The sequence below is a fragment of the Lontra canadensis genome, unplaced genomic scaffold (assembly GCF_010015895.1).
Source record: "Lontra canadensis isolate GAN:19392208 unplaced genomic scaffold, GSC_riverotter_1.0 scaffold9, whole genome shotgun sequence".
NCBI lineage: Eukaryota > Metazoa > Chordata > Mammalia > Carnivora > Mustelidae > Lontra > Lontra canadensis.
The window spans coordinates 30,170,904-30,194,346 of record NW_022631003.1 but is presented as its reverse complement, the minus strand read 5'-3'; the positions used below and the strand labels follow the sequence as shown (position 1 = coordinate 30,194,346).

Genomic DNA, 23,443 nt, shown 5'->3' with positions numbered 1-23,443 from the left:
CTCCCATCACCTTCACCCCCAACCTGTGAGCACCTGCAACTGAAGCCCCTTTCCTTAGGAAAGCAGAGCCAAATTTGAGGCCTGTTCTGGGGTTTGTTCAAAGCTGATCTGTAAATCAGCAAGATGAAGGTTGGTAAAATAAACCCATAAACCAGGAACCTGTTTTAGAAACACATTTTAAAATGTATTTACAGGATTCTCTGACTCCACCCATTTCATATTTTGCAGCTAGGGTAGAGCACTTTTTCTATTTAAGTTTATAGTATCATTAAAAAGAGAAGGGAGAACCCACAATGAGGACTGTGTTTTTATTTTAATATTATCTTTAAATAAAACACATTATTAAATTTCCACAGGCTGAGGTGTTGTTTTATTTATTTTCACACTACATTATGAGCCCAGACCTGAGCTCTGGCCACAAAGACTTATGAGTCTTAGAGAGCTGCCTGGCCTGGCCCAGGCTCAGCACCACTGAGGTGGCCACAGACTTTAGAGCTGGAGTACAGAGTACCTGCGAAACTACGTGAGACATCTTCCTTACTCCAGATCCCCACCTGCTCCAAGCCACTCTCTTTCTGTCTTCCCCTTCCCCCCCCCCCCTTTTTTTTTTGCAATGTAATTCATTTTCTCTGTCTGCCAGGGATATAAAAAGAAAGTAGGTGAACAGCACCTGCTTTGGTTCTGGGGTAACTCAGGAAACCCTAAAATAAATATAATACTCAGATCCATACAAGACTATTCTACTAATTGGCTCTTCCCCAGGGCCCTTTGAGACCACCTACACCTTCAGTTCTTTCTCTCAAGGCTGGCCTTCCCTGAATTCTGTTTCCCCTCTACTTCAAGAACTTGTACACTTGGGGGTGGGGCTAGAGGGTAGTAGAAGGTAGGAAAAAGATCAGAGGTTGGCACGCCATGGACAGCATATTTTCCATGAAAATCAAACCTGAGATTTGACCCTCCCAGGTGAATCATTCTGACTGTGGACCTGCTGTGGTTAGTGGCAGCTCTGGGCCAAGGCAGAATGGTAGCACAGGAGACATTTATTTGAGTGTCTCCTACACTGCTTCACACACTCCTGGCTCTCCAGAGTTCTCTGTATTCTATGGTGTCTTTTCTGTTCTGACAGACACACCAAAAGATCATGGAGACCAACACAAGGAAATTGCCATGGACTATGGTGTCTTCATGGCTTCCCAGCTTGGATGTTTCTCCTTGAGGACAGCAAGCCTCTCTCGTATTTTTCTGTAATTTGCATGGAATATGCCACACACATAAGCATCTAACTTAGTAAGTGCTCAGTAAATATTTGTTCATTGAGAACAAAGTTTTGTTTTAGTTTTTTTTAACCGAAATCTCATGGTAAAATTTCAGTTACTGTGACATGAAGATGCAAGGTATTTGGGGGAAGAGAACCTTTACACTTCCAGTCACATGTGCGGTGTTCTCATAGAGTATGGAGAGCTAGAAGCTTCTCAGAACTATAAGGATGTCTGTTGGGGCTGTGATGGCCCAAGCCTTCTTATGGCAATGTTAGTAGCAAAGATGAGGCCTAATGATTGGGTAGAAAATATTGGGAGATGGGGAGAGCTTCAGGTCTTCTGAAAAATATCTGTATTTCTTCTTTAAAAAAATACTCTTCCCACCATCCAAAACTAACCAGCTTGCTTGGGATCAGAAGTGTTATGAATACTTGTGTTTTTATTCCTTTGGACCTTTGAAAAGAAGCAGATATTTGAAAACTGCTTAACAGTCTGCATCCATTATTTAATTACTTAAATTAATACTGCGTGGGAAAAATGTAACCTTCTATAATAATTTTTATACTAGACTCTAAGATGTTTGTTGAAGTGCCATAGTTTCTTAATCCGAATTAGTGTAATTAATTATTAGCCAATTTTTCCATTGTTAAAGTATTATTTTCATTGCCAGCTAGAATTACTATTTTCATTTGCATCACAAAATTTTTAAGTGGTTTGAAAAAATGTGAAAACATCACAAAACTTCCCTTGAGATTCACTGGATACATACTGGGATAGTTTTTATTCCTCTGTGTAAAAGATGGAGAATTTGGCTGTTCTATTAATTCTTACCTCAGCAGATTTTTTTTTCAGACTGGAATTAATTGCTGTACTAGAAATTATTTTTCTCATTCTATAAGGGGCAGTTTCTAGTTCAGTGTTATGTCTATTTTGCAAAGTGTATAGGAAATAGAGCCAGAGATCTTTGGAAATTCCAGTATGGTCTAGTAGCTAAAGAAAATAGTGACAATTATTTTCTCAGCAATTTGTTCTGTCTTATTTGTTACTGTAAGAGGAAATGCTAATTAAAAAGCTAGAATGGTTGAATATATGGTTTCCTTGTAATTGTGCAATGTTTATTAAAAAATGAAAGAGAACTTTAGTTTTTAGTTATTTTTCATGGTTTCTAAGTTAAATTTCAAATTACAGGAAGTTCCTCATTTTATATTATAGCTCTTCATGGAACAAAAACATATTTCTATTAGAAAGAAATAAAGTAGGTTAAGTTACTTAAATAAGAATCAACAATGCCTAATTCAAAGCCCTGAGGCAATTTATTTCACTGTGCCTCTCATCCCTGTCATCCTGAGCGAAGACCCAGTGGCAGAACTTTTGATTGTCTATCTCCTAAATGCATAGATTGATACTGCCCCATGCTTGCTCCTCCTGATCTATTCTCTTTCCACTATGCCTTCTGGAAACCCATTTCACTAGGTCCCAAGATGAATAAATCTTTTTTTTTTTTTCCTTAGCCATAACCCCATGAAGTGTTTTGTGTGGTAAATGCCTTCATGAGCCCACTCATGAGGTGCCCTGAGAGAATAGGGTCAGAGCTAAACTGCTCTAGATAAGAAGGAAGAGAGGTAGATGTAAGCAATCACAATGAAAGGGCGGTGTCTAGGAAGAGAGAATGAGACTCAACAGCTAGTGCCCTGCTGAGTGACTTCGAAAGACTTATCTAATGAGGATGTTTACAAAGAAGTGCTATGTCCTGAGTGACTATCCATGGTCAATCTCAAATTCTTAAGAAAATTTTACATGTTTAACTGATGTTCTATGTAGTAGTTCTTCTTTATGGGGAGATGGTGAAGAAGTACAGAATCTTACTTAAAGTCTGACGTTGAACAAAAAATAAAGTTGTCCTGGATCTACTGTGTCCCACAGGTCTTGCCTTTTGATCCCAGAAAATTTCTTGGAAGAATAGCACACTAATTGGTCCACTTCCACCTCTAGTTTACCTGGTTCATTCTCCCTAGTCAACTTAACCCCTGTGTAGCTAAACTACTATTAGTAGCTGTAGATGATTGACAAGGTTGTTCTCTTATCCAGTCTGCTCTCCAGAAATTCAGGCTCATATATCTATTTCTACCTGGATGTTAAGTAGGCCTGAACTTATCTTGAATCTTCTAGATTCCTTATCAAAGCTAACATGTCAAATCTGAACTCTTATCTTCCTCCTCCTTTCCCTAAACCTACTCCTCCTCAGGCTTTCTGCAACCTAATGTCACCAATATCAAAGAGGTGTTTTAAGTTGGACATCATACTAGACTCTTCAATCACCTATTCAGTCATCAAACCTTACTGAATACTTTCAACACCTGGGTTTAGCTCTTTATAATTTCTCACTTAGAAAACCTGCATAAAATGTATGACTCTATTTCTTAATGGGTGGCTTTATGTTTATATTCATCATGAGTTCCTTGATGGCAAAAATTGTCTTACTTATCTCTTTGGTTATCTCTCTAGAGTCTAGCACTTAATCAATTATCTATTGCTACATCACAAACCATCCCAAAACTTGGAAGCTACAAACAGCACTTCCTTACTTGTTCATACTTCCGTGGGTCAACAACAGGTGCAGAGCTCATTTGTGATGTCTGGTCTCTGCACTACAGGGTATTGGCTGAACTCGTTCAAGTCTTTGCAGTCAATTGGCACATCAGCAGGGGACTGGATGGTTTTATTTGGCTTCATGTGTATGTCTGGAAGTCGACTGGGGCCATTGGTTGAGGTGTATTTGTTCTCTGCTACATGGTTTCTCATCTTTGGGATGGCTCAGCCGGCTTCCTTGTGTAGCAGTCACAGAGCAGCAAGAGGGTGAGAGAAGATGCAAGACCTCTTGAGGTCTAGACTCAAAGTTTTACGATGTCCCTTCTATCACATTTTTTTTTATAAAACCAAAGCAAATGGCAAGGTCAGTCCAGGTTCAGTAGGTGAGACAATAATCTGTACTTCCTGATGGTCAGGACAGCAAAGTCCCACTGTACAGGAACATGCACATAGGGAGGAATGATTCCCTGGGGACACAATGGCTTCTGGCACATAGTTATGCTTCACAAATGCCTGTAGAAAACACTGAATGGATGGCTGGGTGGATGGACAGATAGAAGGATGGAGGAAAGGCAGCATGGCATGGTAGCTAAAACACTGCATGAAGAATCCTAGTCCCAATGTGACCTGGGACAAGCCACTTTGCCTCTCTTACCCATGTTTCTTCACCTGTAAAGAAAAGGTAGGGGACTAGGTATAGTCCATGGCCTTCACTGAGCTAACATTTATGACTCTATAGCTATTAATCCTATTATTATACCACAGGTAGTAATAATTGCTTGCTACTTACTTTCTTGAGATGACTTGATTTCTCCATGTATGCACATTGTTAAGGAAAAATCATGTTGGTACTCATTTCATGGGAACATCCCAAATGATGTTTTCTATTGTTAGTCAGCCAGCTAGAAGCAAGAACATGCTCATAATAGGTATTCTTTCAGCAACTTTTTTTTTTTTTTAGTGGTTCCTTTGAAATGACTATCAAGACTTTCTATTTAACACTATTAAAAATGTAATCCCTGTTCTGAAATACAATGTAGAATGTATGGGCTTCCTCTTTATTCAACCCCCTTAATGGAAGCAGTTGGGAAAATATTGTTGGATACTTAGGGGAGAGATTAGGTTTGCTTAGAATTGTACTTACTTTGCAAAATATATTCTTTCAACTCGGTTCAACTTTTACTCTGTTTGGTAGAAATCAAATAAAAAATGTCAACCTATGAGTTTGCAAAGGCTTAATTGCCAGGTATCAAGTAAGTTATTTCCTCAGCACACTGAAAATAATATTTAATCTTTCAAACCCTGAAAAGATCTTCAAATTACATAGTAGGACAGAATTGAATTATATAAATATTGTTTGGGTTTTAGTTTTCCAATTCCTTCTTTAATATGAAACAACATAACATACTACTGATTTTTTTTTTTTTTTTCTGTTCGACATCAGTTTATACTAATGGAGGTAGGATGAATGGGGAAGGTGGAAGGCAGGATTCGTAATTGTTCTAGAGGTTTAAGTTCACTGTATCTGCCTTCATCTATTTAGATAAGTCATCTTGTGATATCATACTCAAACTGGTCAAGCTGGTTTTATTTAGATGGCATTTCTTTTAAAGGGACCTACATGGAAAGAGGTGTTAATAAACCTTGAAAGAGAATCAGATGCAGTGAATTCACATCACTCATACTAGGTAAGTCTCAGAGCCGTATTAAAATTAACAACTTGGTTCTGTGAGTGGAATAACTTATAAAATGAACAATGGTGTTATGTGAGTCTTGCTTTTAGTGAATGACAAAACAGCTAAAAATACAAAGCACTGAAGTGGAGCAAGGAGGATTAAAGTACAGGTCACATCCTGAGAGAAAAAAGTCTGTGGGGGAGGAAGGGGGTGGTTGCATGGAAGGGAATGGGGGAGGGTAGCGTCCAGCTGGAAGCAAACGATGCTGTGGAGTTCATCTAGCCATTAATACTTACAGTACATCCTGTGCTGAGGTAGTTGTTGCTGTGACAAGTTTAAAATAAAAAGACATCATGAGTAAGTAATGTAGTAGAGTTTATCTTAAGGGTGTTCTTTTTCGGGGAGGGAGGGGAAGTGAAGGTTGAAGGAGTAAAGGAGTCAGCTTTAATTAGCATCCAGATGGTTTTCTAGACAGTTAATGGCATCTGCCTAACTCCTTGAATAATGTCCTAGTATTATGTATGGCTTACTTATTATATGGTAATCTTTATTGTTACTCATTTATAATCCTCCTACTTCCAAAAATGATTGGAAGCAGTGTATAATGAAAGATACAGATACAATAAACCCCTCCAACCATTAACAGAACAGTAAAAGGTAAGAACTAAGTATTAATAATAACAGAAGTGGAGGAAATAACTATATTAGAAACAAATGGGGGAGGAAGTTACTATAGCGTGGACCTTCTTAATGGTCAAGACAGGAAGCTTTGGTAACTTGAAAAAAAAAAAAATTCTTGTCCTCCAAATAACCTGAGCAATTTAGATCATTTTTTGAGAAGAGTTAAAGCAATTTAATAACCACATTGAAGAATGTTGTGAGAAATGGTTAAAAACAATCTCATTCTTGCCTTTCTCACAGAACAACTTTTACTTTTTAAACCTAATAACTTCTAGCTTTTGCCCTTATGCAAACATATTTTAATATTATGACAATCACACTGTATTTTGCTTTTTTTCCCCCTTCTCATTGGCTAAATATTTTTCACACTTTACCAATGACAGCATGTTATTGTTTTTAGCCTACAAAATAGTCAATCGTGTTGTTATAAGGTCCTTTGCTTAACCATTTCAGTTTTGTTGACATTGTTCCTAATATTTTACTATTGTAAAGAATGCTTTCATGCATGTAACTTTTTTCCCTTCCAAAGGATTATTTCTTCATTTAGTCAATAAATACTGATAATTTTTTGCGTATGCCAGTCACGGGCTATGCACTGGGGACACAGAGGTAAATATTTTCAAAGTCCAGAGGAGAAGTGAGTAATTTTCTTGGGCAAGGAGATACCACAAAAGGCTTCACAGATCATAGATATTCAAATGATCCCTAAGAATAATAGTAATGAAAAAAGGTGCTTGCCAAGTTTCTTTTCAGATAGATTTCATCAGATCACAATGTTGATACTATAAAACATTTCCTTCTTTTCCTACATTTTCAAAACTATGTCAGTATTTGTGTTATTATTAAATTCAAAAAATTGAGAATGCTTAAAATGGACTTCAATTTGCTCTAGTTTACTTAGATTACATTTGAGGATAATATAGTATCTGCGTAGATTCTGTTCGTGGTCTCCCTGCTTTCACCTCTATGGCAGGACAAGGCAGAAAGAAATAAGCCTTGAGAGTCCCATTTATAAGGCAACTTTGCCATTTGTTGGTGATATAAATTAGGGTAAATCATTTCATCTTGCTAAACTTTAGTTTTCCCAACAGCAACATTAGAATAACAATAGTTAACCTTGCTTGATTATTGGAAAGATTAAATGAGAGAATGAATAAAACATCTGGAATATGACAGGTCTTTTAGGAGTAACTACTGTAGCGGTGGAATATTGATATTTTCCTTGTAGGGTTAAGGAGTTCTTTATATATGTTAACCTTATGTCCTGTTTGGTGGTAATAATTTCCCCAACATACTATTCTTCTATTTTCAATTTACAGTAGAAGAATTTTGTATTTTGAGAGATCTCTACTTTGGCTTTTATTTCCTCTACATTTTAAAGTTGGGCAAGTTATTGTTTTGTTCAATATTAGAATTTCTGATAGCTTTTCTACTATAAGATTATGTACAATTCTCTAAACCATCTGGGATCTATGAATTCCAGCATACAGAAATGTAATGTTTGTCATAGTGAATATCAGTTGAACTTTTATATACATTTTTCTGCAGTCAAACCTACTGTCTCAAAACATGGGAATTCAACACTGCTAGTATTTTCTTTTTAGTACCTGAAATCACAGATTTCCCACGTAGGTTACAATAAACCTGTTGAGATAGGTTTTTCGGTTGAAATTGCAGGCTTGATGTGAGATCAACGAAATCATAAAGGCTGAGATAATATTTACAGAGTTATTCATGTCGACAAACATTTATTAGCTAAGGTTCATTGTATATTTACTTGTCATAAGCATTATTAAAAAAGGTAAACATTTCTTAGAACTGTATTATAGTCTGAGTCTAAAAACTTAGACAAAAATTCTGGGCAGTTGCAAGGTCTAAGTTCCCTAGTCTGTAAATTTAAATTCAATTTTTTGATATGACTTCGAAATGCATCTTATGTATATTTAAGAGATGAAAGATAAAGGAGGAGCCCAATCAAAAATTAGGGTTTTGTTTAATGGAAGAAAACTCCTTTGCAGGCCAGCTTTGACTTATCGATGCATCAATTTACCTAACCTCAATTCCCACAGCTTTGAAATTTATACCAGAAGTTCTCAAATTTGAAGAGTTTTTCTACCCTATATGCCTTTGTATGTTAGGCTTTCTACCTCTAATGGACTTTCAAGTTTCAGAGTTCTCATCAACCTCTGATGTTTGTAGACCTAACATAAACAAACAAACAAAAAAAACTTCTCTAAAACCTTTAGATAGCATTGCCGACTCTTTCCTTTAATAATTTCTGGAGTTGTTATATGTTTTCACTGTTGTATGAAACCCATTGCATAGGTCTGGGCGGCGGTATTCACTGGCTTTGGAGCAAGGAGTTTCAAATCAGATGTGGGCTTAAGTTCTAGTTCTTCCATTTATTAACAGTATAGCCTATGCAAGTCAATGACCTCTCTATGTCTCAATTTTCTCATCTGTAAAATGGGGTTAGTAGCAGTATCTTGTAGTGATATTTTGAGAAATAAATGAAATGAAGCATATTAAATATTTAATTTAGTTTCTGACATATAATACAAGACATATGCTACTTTTTGTTTATATATAACTATTTCCTCCACCCCAGTTATCTATTGTTTCATAGAAATACCCCAAAACTCAGTGGCTTATGATAACAAACATCTATTATTTCAGTTTCTACAGATCAGGAATCTGAGTACAGCTTAGTTGGGTGCCTATGTCTCAGAGTTTCTCAAAAGACTTCAATTGAGATACTGGTTGGGGATACAGTCATGTTAAGGCTCAACTAGGAGAGGTTACACTTCCAAGCTCACTCGTGTGACTATCAGCAGGTGTTAGATCCTCACCCTTTTTGGCCTGAGGTATCTGTTCCTTGTCTCATGGGCCAACTCCATAGGGCAGCTCACAATACGGCAGTTAACCCCCTTAACAACCATGCAGTGAGATGGGATGTCCAAGACAGGAGTTACCACTGTTGTTTTTTGTTTTGTAATCTAATCTTAGAAGTATCAGCCCATCATTTTTTATATCTTGTATTTGTTAGACTACAAGGTCCAATACACTAAGTCCAGTCAGCATTTAAGGGGAAGAAATGACACAGAGTAGTGAATATCAGGAGGAGGAGACCATGAGTCCCATCTCAAACGCTGCGTAGCACAAGGAGGGGTGGAGCTTCCTGATTTTTGTGTTTTTATACTTTCAGTGCATGGAATGACATCTGGCTCAATAGATCCTTACCTTTATGGTTAAGAACTTTTTCTTGGTTCTGGAAAGTATGAGAGATTCTTAGTTATCAGCTACCTACACAGTGTTGTTTTTGTTCTTCCTCCATAGGTAATAGCTATTACCAAAGCATGACACCCACAAAAAGGGGAAGGCTATTGGCAGCAGCCTGCCCCACATCTTTGTAATGGGAGGGATGGACTGCCAGATAGCATGCATGAAGAAGGATTTAAAAGGGGGGGGAATTTACATACATCAGTTATTTACCTGAAATGTTTTTTTTTTCTCTGTCATGGACTTTAGATTGTGGAAAGAGAATGAGCTTTTTATTCCTTCTAAAAATTAATAGCTGTTGCTGCATTGAAGGGCAAGAGAATTCAAATGATAGGTAACCAGTTAGGACAAATTTCTTTTACAATACAGCACCTGGTTGTATACATCTGATTGTAACCATGGTTTATGTTGACCAACCTCCTACTAGCTGGCTAAATAAATTCCTAACATGTCAGGCTCCTGGGATGAACCTCCCTCAGAGAAGCCCTGGGTTTATGACTCCCAAGCAGAAATCTTGTTTCATCTGATGTCAGAGAGTGTGGAGGGATGCTGATGGAAAAATGATGCTTGGTAGCCAGCTACTTATTTTCTTTATTTTAGTTTTCCTACAGGGTAACCACAAAGTCCCTGGGTAGACCACTTAGAAAATATCCCTATAGTCTCACGAATGTTCATTTCCCCCATTGTTCTTTTGAACATTTTCCATGTTGGTGGCTAGAAGTTATTAAAGTAGTGTCTGATAGCTATTTTTAAGTCTTTAACCAGTAGTAGGTAGAATTGAGGAATTGTTTTCTTTCATAATCTGGGCATAGGAATGGTACATAATAGATCACCAATAAATGGAAGCTTCTGTAATACTATTATTACTATGCTTTCCCCCAAACAAGCCTCTCATGATTATTTCATGGCAACTAATGATCATGTTCTGTTGTTTATGCATTTATATATGGACAGAGAATCCCAGGGTAATAAGCAGTAGACATATGAAAGCCCTTCAGTCAGAGGGCCACCCTGTCTGGGGTGCAGACCTCTTTTTGCTGTCCATGATTGCTTTCTTCTCTTTCCATACAGAGTCTCTAGACTAGCCATTCTGCTAGACTAGCCAACTGACAGCTCACGGAGCTTCTTACCATCCACCTCACCCTACAATTCTAGAGTTTTCTTCTTTGTTTCTCCTACAGAGCAACTTTAGATGCGAGGCAGCTAAGACTCTTCCTTCTTCTTCAGAGTCATAGAGCATCTATTTCCATCCATCCATCCATCCATTCATTTATTTGTACATTTGTTCATTACTATCCAGAAAAAAAAAATGATAGGGTTCTTGGGTTTAAAGAGTTAGCAGTCTAGTAGGTTTGATAAGAGGTGAGCATAAATAATGGTGACACAGAACAGTGTGGGAGAAGCAGTTCGAAGCAGGAGCCAGTGTCCCAAGGGATTGGAGAGGGAAGGTCACTGCTGCCTGAATTGATCAGAAAAAGCTTTGTAGAAAATGTGTGATGGGTTGGGCTGCCTGGGTGGCTCAGTGAGTTAAAGCCTCTGCCTTCAGCTCAGGTCATGATCCTCTGGGATCGAGCCCCGCATCGGGCTCTCTGTTCAGCAAGGAGCCTGCTTCCTCCTCTCTCTCTGCCTGCCTCTCTGCCTACTTGTGATCTCTGTCTGTCAAATAAATAAATAAAACCTTAAAAAAAAAATGTGTGATGGGGAGGATTTTGTCAAGTTGAAATGGTGGGGAGGACCTATTGAAAGGTGAGGAAAACATGAAGAAGTGGGAATAAGCCATGAATGGAAGACAGAGAGAAGTCCAGTGTGTGTGTAAGCAGGGTGTGGTGGAAAGAGCAGGTCTGTGGCATGGAGACAGGTTTTGGGTCCCAGGCCTTCTGGATGGAGAATAAAACAGTGCCGAACTGGGACAGAGATGCCCAATGTATTACTTAAGCTTTCTAAATCTGTTTCCTCACCTGGAAAGTGAGGTTGTTTACCTCAAAGAACTGTTAGGAGAATCAAGTGAGACAGTGAGTGTATTGTAGCAAAATAATTTTTAAAATATTAGCTGAGGTCCTTCCCCCTATTGCCATCCATAAGTTCCCTTTCTCTGTGTTTATTCCTACTGCCTTCTCCTTGCAGTAGCAAGGCCTATTCCTTGTCTCAGGGTAAGAATGTGGCAGAGTACAAAGAAGGGAAAAAAGGGAGTCTCTTCCTGTTTCCAAATCCCACAGCCTTAGGGGAATGGAAAAGATTATGGAATTATCCAAATGTTTGAGAATCTGATAATGTTAGTACTCTCTAGATTATTTCCTGGATTGCCCCCAGGAAAGATGGGGTGGAGATAGTGAGGCACTGGTCCTAAACAGCAAGGTTTCACATGGTCTCCTTGGTAGGTGAGCTCTAAAAGCCAGGAAGAGGACATGTGGATAGAGTCCCTGAAAACTACATAGCTTTAGAAGGGAACCGCTTTGCAGTGAGTATTGACAAACAGGGTCACAGGCCCACAGAGAATCCCATACTCTTATTAAAGGGAAGCCACAGAATGACTGAGCTGCTCCAAAGGGTGGAGCTCACCTAAAGTGGCCAGGAGACAAGGGCTCACGCTGTCTCAGGGCTGAGCTGGAGATAGTACCGGAAGGCCCATAGATTGCTAAACAAGGACACAGCACTTGGAGGACCAGGTACTTCCTCAGACCCTACAGCAGCTTGATATTGTGTGAACCCTCAGATCTCCCCTATAAGCCTGAGAAAAGGGGATTTCAGCTGAACTGAATTTGAATAATCAAATTTCTGTAGCCCCAAGCAATAGAACTCAAAGTAGGAGATAAAGTGTTATTAAAAAAAAAAAATTTCCTTGCATATCACTGTTGTGGCCTGAGATAGACATTCATTATAGTAACTTTAAAAACCTGAAATTGACACACAATGTGAAGAGTGAAAATGAAAACAAAGCTGGAAAGCGAGGGGGAAGAGTGGAGGGTTTGCTGCCCTGGAAAAGCATCTGAAATGGAGCCCTGGCTGCTAGGATTCTTGAATTCCCTATTCTCCACCTCAGAACAGTAAAAACTGTGGCACAGCTGTTCTGGTCGTAAAGAGCAGCTATGTAGGGCAGTATTCCCAGAAGCTTTCTGTGCTCCCAAATCAGCTCCATAAAAAAGTAAGTGTTCTGAATATCAGGCATGTCGATACTGACAACCACAGAAATTCAGCCCTGAACATTTTTATCTTTGCGGCAGATGGTGGCCTGTTTGTGAAACAGCATTTCTCAGAGCAAGGATGCTTTTCGACACTTGAAATAGCTGAGACCACTTATAATCCGTAAAATTAGAGGAAGCGTCAGCTCTGAGAAAGCCTTCAGGGCAACTTAACTCTTAACACCAGATGCCCTGTGGAAAAGCACCTTTTTGTATCTGGAACTTTCTTCTATTCCTTAACTGGGATTATGAATTGTGATTAATTCATATTTATTGAATACTCCCTCTGACTCAGATAGCATGAGAGGGGCTGGTGGTACAACAGTAAAAAAGGCAGAGCTTCTTTCCTCAAGGAACCTGAATAATTTTATTTTTTTTAAGATTTTTTTTTAAATTTATTATTTATTTGACAAAGATCACAAGTAGGCAGAGAGGCAGGCAGAGAGAGAGGAAGGGAAGCAGGCTCGCTGCGGAGCAGAGAGCCCAATGCGTGGCTTGATCCCAGGACCCTGGGATCATGACCTGAGCTGAAGGCAGAGGCTTTAACCCACTGAGCCACCCACCCAGGCGCCCCATGGAACCTGAATAATTTTAATAGGATATGTTAGTAACAATAAGCCTATAAAGTAAGTAGTCTTATTCCCTTCATTTTACAGATAAAGGGTCTGAAATTTAGATAAATTAATGAAATAGCTAGAAAAGGGCAGATCAGAGTCTAGATCATTTGAAATTGTGTTCTTAACCACAACACTGTAGTGTCCAGTGAGGGATGGAGATCAGCAGTTTTGGGATTACAAAACTGCATAATGGAAGCTCTGATTAGGTGCTATTTAAGATCTTGAGAGGGACTTCGATCTGTCAGAGGAAGGCAGGTGCTACCTAAGAAATGAGAGAGTGCCTTACCAGTCTCAGAAGGACAGGGTGGGGTTCCTAGAGGAAGCTACATTTATCAGAAGGATTGTCAAACTGAGCACCTGGATCAGAGGATTTGCTATGGGTCCTGGGTCATGGCCATTAGGATTTATTCTTCAGTCTCCAGTCTATGAAAGTTATGTTCAAAGCATACACTTTTTCATATTTGTCCTCAGTGGAGCAAGGATAGCTGCGTTTCACTGGGCCTGAATTCTTTATTACCCCTTTTCTTACCCTGCAAATATGACCAGAGAGTATTAGGGTTTACTGGCTGTGGATACTACTTAGGGAGTAAGGCAGTGGGTAGGGCCAACATGGCCAGAGCCCGCTGGTCCTGCAGGCAGCACTATGGCCCTGGTCCAACACCCGCCCATGCCAACAGCCTCTCTCCCCATCTGTGTCGGCCAGCCTCCAGAAGCACCATGAGATGGATGAGATGGGTCTGTCCGAGGCCACACTGACCCTGCCTAACCCTTGGCCAGCAAGTGACCTCACTAAGCATTCATGGGGAATTCAGGCACAGCCAGGGAGAAAGAATGCTAGGAGAAAACCGTGTGAGGCAGTAAAGGACTGTCATGAGTGATGTGACTTAGAAAGGAAGGAAAAGGTAAGACTCTGTTTTGAGATAAAATTTGACACGGAAAACCAATATTCTCACCTTCTAGTCTTAAACCCTTGAAAGGGCCTGGGAATTCCTGTTAGCATTACTGTTGCCACCCACCATTTGTCTTCTCTCATTAGATCCCCGTTTCCTCACACATGAGAATCAAAGACAACTAAGGCCAGTTACTGAATTATGTTTTCAACAGTATTGACAACAGATGTCTCAACACATTCCAGAAATTACTATATATATTTATTTTTGATGTATATTTATGAGGTCTAGGTTCAAATATTCATCTACCGGGTAGAAGGCAAAAATTCTCCGGTGCATCATTTGCTCTTTTTGATTGCAAATATGCAGTATTTCAGCTACATGTGGATCATATAGGTTTGGGAAAGAAGATAGTCCGGGGCTCACACCACCATTGTTAATGTTTGTTTGGAAAATATTAGAAATTAACCACGTTAGAACCAAATTTTTGCAACACATTAACAAGGAAATAGCATACATATGTTAAGTAGTTGTGATTTTTCATTAAGTCTATGTTCTTGGGTGTATATGATGGGTCATCCAGCGATGGGCACCACATTGACAGTGTAGCTGTTGATGATGAGAGGAATAGGTCTAGCTCTCCAGAAGTTAATGTAGTTGTTTAATGCTCAGAGGGGAATGGGGCCACCCTCTGGGCTTTTGTGGCTTGCTTATGATGTTTTAAAGAGGCCTGCCATGAGCAAAACAGGCCCTATTTGTGTAATTGTAAGCAGATCTGTAGATCCTTTATAGCTGAGATAATCTATACAAGGGAAGGAGCTCTCTTTATTCTTTAGAAGGGAACCAGGACCTTGTTTCCTTGCTCTGTAGCTGTCCATTGAGGCTGGGTACCATGTAGCTGTGTTTCCTGCTAAGCAAATGGTCAGCATTCAATAATTCACTGATTAGTCAAGCCTTCCCAAATTAGTGGCATGAGATAGGTAGGTCAGCAATCTGTTATTAGTGTCTGTACAATTTGGGCTAGGCAGAGTGCCCTGAGAGAGGCCGAGTATGTCTGGGGGAACTTGGAAATGGGCATCAGGGAGGCAGATTCCAGACTTCTACTTTTTAGAAATGGCATGGCCTTTGCCTCCTACCTCACCTCAGGAGCAAGATTCCTGTAAAACACATCACAATAGTGTTTTCAAATTGAGGTGACTGGTAGTATAAGTTTGGTGGCGAGGAACACAGATTCTGGAACTCTGAACTCAGGTCTGGCTGTCACTTGATAGCTTTGTAACCTTCAGCAAATCCCTAGTCCCAGAGCCCCTGTTTTGGTAAAACAAGGAAAGAGGCTATCTCACAGGGTTGTTACGAGGATTAAATGAGTTACCTCTTAGAGCCTGGGACTCTTTTAAAGAAATGTCCTCTATCATGGTTACTTCTGTGTTTTCTGGAACTCAGTTCTATAAATACATTAATTTGAATATCATGTTAAAGTGTATTTCTGATTACTGAAACAACCCATGAAAACAAAAATGTTACAGGTCAACGTGCAACACACCGACAATAATGACTTTTGAATCTGTGCTATTTAACTATTTTCTATGTGGCATGGGGACAAAGTTTTTCCTGGCAGATCTTGTAACTGTATTTTTTTTAAAGATTTTATTTATTTATTTAGAGCATTTATTTATTTATTTAGAGAGCGTGAGTGCATGAGTAGGGGGAGGGGTAGAGGGAAAGGGACAAGCACATTCCCAGTGGAGCAGGGAGCCCAACCTGGGGCTGGATCCCAGGACCCTGGAGCTGAAGGCAGACACTTAACGGACTGAGCCACCCAGGTACCCTTTGTGACTACATTCATATTGATTAAGAATGTTAGTGTTTCTTAAGATATAGGCCTACACATATACTTCTGGCACAGAATTGTACAGGATGTTGCATTACTATAGCACACATGCCAGAATCTCAATTAAATGACAAAAAACCATGAGGTGCCTGGGTGGCTCAGTGGGTTAAGTGTCTGTCTTTGATTCAGGTCAGGATCTTGAGGTCCTGAGATCAAACCCTGCATCAGGCTCTCCGCTCAGTGAGGAGTCTGCTTCTCCTTCTTATTCTCCCTCTGTGCTCTCTTGCTCTCTCTCAAATAAATAAATAAAATCTTTTTTAAAAAAAAGTAAATGAGTGACAAGAAAGCCAGCTGGGTCCGGACACTTCAGTGTCTGACGCTGGGGTATCTGAGCTGTACACAGTGGACTTCTGACATGTCACATCACAATCCGTATGGTACAGTAGAGAGTTTTTATGTGCTTCATATATTTTAGATGCTTCTAATCTGACTTTTGTGTTTATCATAAAAGATGTGTTAGATATCGTTAGTGATCTGACATTAAAAAAAAATTCTGCTTTTCTTCTTATAAACTTCCAGATCAGCCTAATGAGAAAGAGTCCTGAGCTTCTAGGAAGGACTATTATAAGAACAATAACAACAAACTATCACTCACAACTACTTACTCATGCAAACCAGGATTTCCTCAACATTATGAAACCAAAACAAATACAGAAATAAACCAGACCCTGAGTCTTATGTAAGAGTACAACTATTACTCTCAATAGGATTTTTTTTCTTTTTTGTGTTCCTTAACATGACCAATTTTCCCCCATCGACTGGCTTAATAATAAATGAATATTATGAATTTGTATTTATAAAAATGCATTTACACTAGCAAAAGAGACCTTTTGGTACTTTATGATGGGATGACCACTATCTTCATTGGCCTGGGGGTGTCCCAGTTTTAGCACTGAATGTTCTTCATCCTAAACCCATCAAAAGTCCTGGTCAAATTGGATGGCTGGTTGCTCTGTTTATATATCAGAGCTCTGCAGAAAGATTTAGTTTCTGAAAAGGATCTTGCTACTGAAAGTTTTTTTTTTTTTTTTAATTACTGATAGATGATTGACTATAGTGAGCAAATAATTTATTATCCAAACCTGGACATCCTTGAGGGTGAAAGGGACATGAATGGAACAAGACACAAACCCTATCTTGATGGTTCCTTCCAATTCTAGAAGGCTAGTATCTCACACCATTTTATGCTTAGGGGTCATGGATCTGAGCGTAAATTCACACTTTTTACTTGATCATAAATAGAAAAGGTAAACAAGATGAGCCAGTAAAGAATCTTGACTAATACCTGGTAACGCCTTGGAACTGGTTGGTTCAAAGATAAATCCCTCATGTCAAATTACTTTCTTGTGATTCACTTCATTTCTCATCGAAGCTAAATGAAAAGGAAAAATGTTAATTAAAGGTTGTAGTTAGGCTCCAGTTGACTAAGGCTTTATTTTGTCTAAACCAATCTCTAGGGTGAATAAGCTAACTATTCCATGAATGAACAAAATTCATGTGGTCTGTTACCTCTGCATAATCTGAAGGAAAAATAAATGTCCAGCTACTTGCAAACGTCCTGTCCCCAGAAGGACTGGCAGTGGGAGGGAACCATACGGGCTATGACACCCCAGCTCCTCATACCCAGGCCAGCTATTTCTAAGGAAGCATGTAGGATCTAGTCCTTCAGCAAATGTGCTTTGTATGAACCCTGTCCACACATATGAGGCTCTTCACTGACCTTTCTTAAACGGCTTTATTTAAAAATGTGACCATTACTAACTTTCTTAGCTCTGAATCAGCAAACTCCCTCACCTCCCCTCTTTTTTTTTTTTTTTATTCCTGGAGGGGTCCTCAAAGATCATCTATCCCTCGTCTGCAGAGGTAGACATAATAGCATGAAGCAGCAGGTCCAATGCTGTCCCATCAAAGTAGATGAGGTGCCCGTGGTAATTCTGCCACGATATGGTTTCTCCCACTTTCAGTTTTTCACCCTAAATATGATTGGGCTGCTTTTCAGGTCATCTAGGAAAGCCTTACCCACTACTATTAAAGAATGTATACTCTCTCTCTTTTTTTTTTTTCTTTTTGTATAGCTATATCTGTCCATTGTCTTTAAATATATTTGGGAACAAGGACTCTTTTTTGGTGAATGACACATTCATGTGATCATTGTGGGATATACTCTACATTTTCAGTCTTTTTCTTTTTCCGGGATGAACATCATGAAGTTATTTAAATGATGACAGATGAGTATCACACTCCAGCCTTTTTCTTCGTGTTTCATTGCTGTCAGCATTGGCATGGAACTACATCATCGCTCTGATTCACCCGCTGAATAATCTGTTTCGTCTCCGGTCTGTTTCCCCGACTTTTTAACACCTTACTTGGATTGATTTAGGTGATTCCAAGACCCATTGTATTTCTACAGAGAAAGCACCTAGAACAGTTGTGAAATTCCTGAAGAGTGTAATTCCCTGAGCTGTGGATTTGAACATTGTGTGTGGGATTTATATGTGGATTTAAATATATGGATTTAAATGATCGATCTGTAGATTAAAGTGGATATATAAATAGTTGATCAATTAGATTAATATAATCTATCAAATAGATTAATATAAAAATGGATGAATGCTGTGTGTGTGTGTGTGTGTGTGTGTGTGTGTGTGTTTGTGTGGCTAGCGATTCAGCGATTGGTAACACAGCGATCTAAACAAGGAGGGACTTGTTTTAAATAGTTGCAAGTTAGCACCCACATAAAACGGACACATCACATGGTCAAATCATTGGCTGAGCAGAGTTTGATCACCAATAATAAAAACACTCATGTTTATTGAATGTAAACATATCCACTCTGCCACACACTTTATATTCATGACTCACTTTAACCTCATGACACTACTGAGGTAGGTGCTTTTATCGTCCCACAGAATTTAGGCATGTTTTCCCAGCTAGCCAGTTGTAGAACCTCAGTGACCAAATGTCCTTATTTGCCTGAGACTGAGGGGACTCTCAGGAAATGAGACTTGCGTTAAAATCAGAAACGTCTCATGCCAACCAGAACAAAGGGGTCTCCCTCTCAGTGTGGCCAGAAACTGAAACCAGGGAGTTGGGTTTCAGAAGGTGCACTGCTCACTATCACATAATTCTGCCTCTTGGATGAGTTCAGTAGTAAGTCACAGTCTCCAATTTGCATGCCTTGACTTACTCCCAAAGCGAATATTTGAGAACTTGAATAAGCCATTAATGTTAGGGTGGCCTTGGGAGCATCCTCGTTGACAAGGCTTTCCTGCTGTCTCTTCAGTTGCATAAACCTGAATATATCAAATGCTCTTATGTAAGTCAGCTCTAAATTACTATTTTCCCTTTTCAGGGTGTAATTTCTTGAATCCCTTCTCTTGTTTTTTCCTACCTTACAAACCCCAATTCCTGAAGTTTAGTGTTTCCAAGCACTACTTTATCCCCACATAAGGAGGAAGCTTTGCTGAAGTTGCTCTGTGCTGTGGAGCTCCCTGTATCAGGCAGAACTTTCTGCCTATATGTGACTCTAATGTCCTGGTTTACATGATTAAACGTGCAGAAAAGTCAAGGGTTTCCTCTCAAATCCCTAAAAGAGGAAGACTTATGTGCTTGCTTTCTTCTAGAAGCATTGTTCCTCCTTGGATTCTGAGCTCTGGATTGGAGTTACTCTTTCCTTTCCAAAGGAGAACTCCTTCGTGCAGAACTCCTTAAAGACCCAACTTTTGCCCAAATATCTCTCATGCCTGGATCTCAGAGCTCCAGAGGCAGCGTTTTACTTTTCAAAAGAACGAATTGTGACCAAGTTCTTTCTTAGATTGTGCTGAAATTTGTCATTTGCGATACCATCAAATCACTCTCCTGCCTTCTGAAGCAAAATGCATAAACTGCTTCTCTTTCAGATACTATGAAGGCAGCATGAATGTCTCCCTTTAACTTTTTCTTCTCCAGACTGAAGACTCCAGTTCCTTCACTTCTCTGTATCAGTGGTTTCCACACATCTTTTTTTCAAATGAAATCTTACATTGAAATAAGGGGTAGAATCAGTGTTTAATTAGTATATAGTTATTTTGTAAGTTTACATTTATATTATGTCCTTATTGTAAAGTCAGTTAAGGAGAGTAATGGGACTACACGTGAAAAACTAAAAAAAAAAAATTGAAATGAAGGCTTAGAGACTTGCTGCAAAATTGCATCAGCATCTGTTTATCTTCTATACCAAGGAGATCCTGAGTTGCAAATAATATTAGTGTTTTAAAGCAATTCTCATTGCAATCTGAGGATTCTCTTTAATTAAATAGGTGCACATGATTGAAAGAGAATTAATGGGGCATTTTTGTTTCCAAATTTCACTGCCAATAATATCTATCAGTTGCTTACTTTTCTTATAATGCCTAATAAACTTTCCATAGAAAGCTCACAGTATGTGCCAAAGCATATCTTGTCACCTCTCATATCTTATCACTATGACTCAACAGGTCATGGTTGTCTCTTCTTTTTGTATCATTCATTATTATATGTGTGCATGTGTATGTATATATGTATATACATACACACATACACAGATATATATGTGTGTGTGTATATATATATCATGACAAAGGCATGTTGGAGACTTACTTGACATGCATTTGAATGCGGCATACTTGTACTCAACTCTAGAGAAAAAATTTACTCATACTTTTATGCAAGCAGTTATATGTAGAACTTGTGGGTCAGTAGGGAGGTTCTGAGTGAGTTTTATCCTCTTTATTATTTTTTGCATTTTCAGGATATTTTACAGTAAGCATATCAACTTTTAGAAATTGTATTTTTCTGATTTTTAATTCTCATTATGCATGTCTCCCTACTCTATTAATGTAAAAATAATTCCATAACAAATTACAGAGACATCACTAATATAAGTACAGAGTCAGAATCTGGGAATGTTTTTTCCTACTATGCTTTAGGTTTTCTTGTAGGAATATGCAATATCTTTGATAGTTCTTTAATCTTTTTTTAATGTGGTAAAATTAAAGAATTACTACTGAACATAGACATTTTATTCAGGACTGCTTTAAAATCTGGTGCAAAGTTGCAGCATTTCTGGTAATATCTGCAGGTAATTAAAAGACATGATGTGATGTGAGGAAAAGCTTCACTCCAAGTACACAGTGATCATGTAACCTGGCCATGAAATGTAATAGAATGAAGGTCTGCAATGGGTCCAGTCTCAATACTTATTATGTTTGAATATTTTTATTATAGTTTTAAAATACTTAAAATAAAACTTAAAGTAAAATTCAAATTAAGCATTTGCAAACCCAAATAGGTTACTCCCTGTAACCTACTTTGAAAACCTATGATCTGTAGATTAAGTACTTTAAGGTACCTATTCCATCAAGGAGGCTAAATTGTATTTTATACCTCTAGATAATTTTAGGTTATGGAGGATATTAGTTTGCTAGGGCTTCCATAACAAAGTACCACAGAGTGGGTGGCTTAAACGACAGGAATTGATTTCCTCACAGTTCTGGAGGCTAGGAGAGTGAACTGTCAGCAGGGCAGGTTTCTCCTGAGGCCACTTTCCTTGGCTTGTAGATGGCCGCCCTCTCCTGGCATCTTCATAAGGTCTTCCCTCTGTCCATGTGTCTGTATCCAAATTTCCTCTTCTGATAAGGGCATCATCTTATTCAATTGGGAGCCTCCCCCCACCATGATCTCACTTTACTTAATGACCTCTTTATCTCCAAATACTGTCATAGTCTGAGGTACTGGGATTTAGGACCTCATCATATGAATTTTGTGGGGGACACGATTTGGCCCACATTGGGAAGCATTCCTGATATTCTATATACTTGGTAAAGAAACGTTTTCCCTTCACAGAAAGCCATACCCAACTTCTCAATTTTTATTTAGTTACATGTTTGTGTATAGACACATTTGTAGAAGTAAAAGGTACATGTGTTTACACATCACTTACTCTGCACTCATACAAAATTTTTAAAAGTCTCTAAAGAATCATGTGACATTTTAAGGGGAAAAAAACCCCTGTTTTGGGGGTTCTGGAATGACTTCACCTTTGGCTATTTGCAATTATCACACGGACTTGTGTAAACCAACCAGTATCAAGTTAAAAGAAAATCAGATCAATGGTTAGAAAAATCAAAACAGATGCTCATTAGATTCGTCTAAGTCAGAATTAACTCCACCTTTCAAATTTTGTGGGAATTGTGTTTAACATCTGCAGAACAAAGCAAATACATTTAATTCGCCACAGCCTCAAGTTTATAGTTCAGATTTGGCTTCTCTGATCTGTTATATTTGTGCTAAAAAGCTGAGGAAGTAAGTTATAAAAGCAGAGAAACTAGAAATATTAATTTTTCTAGTCCAAGATAATCATCCTCCTTAGCTTTCACTTTGTATAACTCCGGGAAGTTTTCAGTATTATAAAAGGAATACTATCCACTCTCAACTTACAAACCAGCTATGTTCCAAAAATTCATTTGTAAGTCAGTTATTAAGCACTCTCAAGACATTTTCCCATAGAAACAATGTTATTTATGATGATTACATTCCTAAGCCAACCCATAAAATCCGGTTTAATGCTCATCACCCGAAGTATGGTATTGATAGTAGAGTGCTCTGAGACCGGCTTACCAACTAAAATACTGCCTTGATGGAAAAAGAAATAGTGTCATGAGGATAATATATATTTTAAAATCTATCAGTGTGCTTTTCTTGTCTGCATTTCTCTCTTATTTGCCAGAGGCATCCGTTGATGTCAGGGGGTTTGGGGCTTATTACCGCAGGAATGCGAAGACTCTCTATTCAGCTTTTGACAACTGAGTAGAAGGTTTTTTTTTTTTTTTTTTTTTTTTTTTTTAAATTTATTTATTTATTTATTTGACAGACAGAGATCACAAGTAGGCAGAGAGGCAGGCAGGGAGAGAGGAGGAAGCAGGCTCCCCGCTGAGCAGAGAGCCCGATGTGGGGCTCGATCCCAGGACCCTGGGATCACGACCCGAGCCAAAGGCAGAGGCCTTAACCCACTGAGCCACCCAGGTGCCCCTGGAGTCAAAGTTTTGAGACTATAGGCTTGGAATCTAGAATTTATTGACAGAGAAAGGGTTTTTTAGTTTCTTAACCACTCATTACAGAGCCTCATATATACAAGAGTTAGACCTTGAAGGTGCTACAGCCAAGCCTGGGAGAGCCCAGAGTGCCGAGGAGGAGGGCCTCGCATGGCAGGAAGGGTGGAGCAGCACAGGAGGAGAGACAGGCAGGACCAGGAGAGACAGAAGGTGTGGGGTAGCGAGTCATTAGATCTAGATGTTAAAGACTGAGGAGGGACTGAGATGGATTAAAGGAAAAGCCAGAAGGGAGGCTGTTTCCTTCCAGGCGCC

At 38.9% G+C, this 23,443-nt stretch overlaps 1 protein-coding gene across 1 annotated transcript in view; it reads right to left on the bottom strand.

The window, feature by feature from the left end:
- Positions 1-17,401, bottom strand: part of PTHLH (parathyroid hormone like hormone) — a 66,463-nt gene extending 49,062 nt beyond the window's left edge. The window contains exon 1 of the mRNA XM_032855177.1: positions 17,347-17,401. The gene's annotated coding sequence lies outside the window, so the exon portion shown is untranslated. The remainder of the gene's footprint in view (positions 1-17,346) is intronic.
- Positions 17,402-23,443: the final 6,042 nt, after the last annotated feature.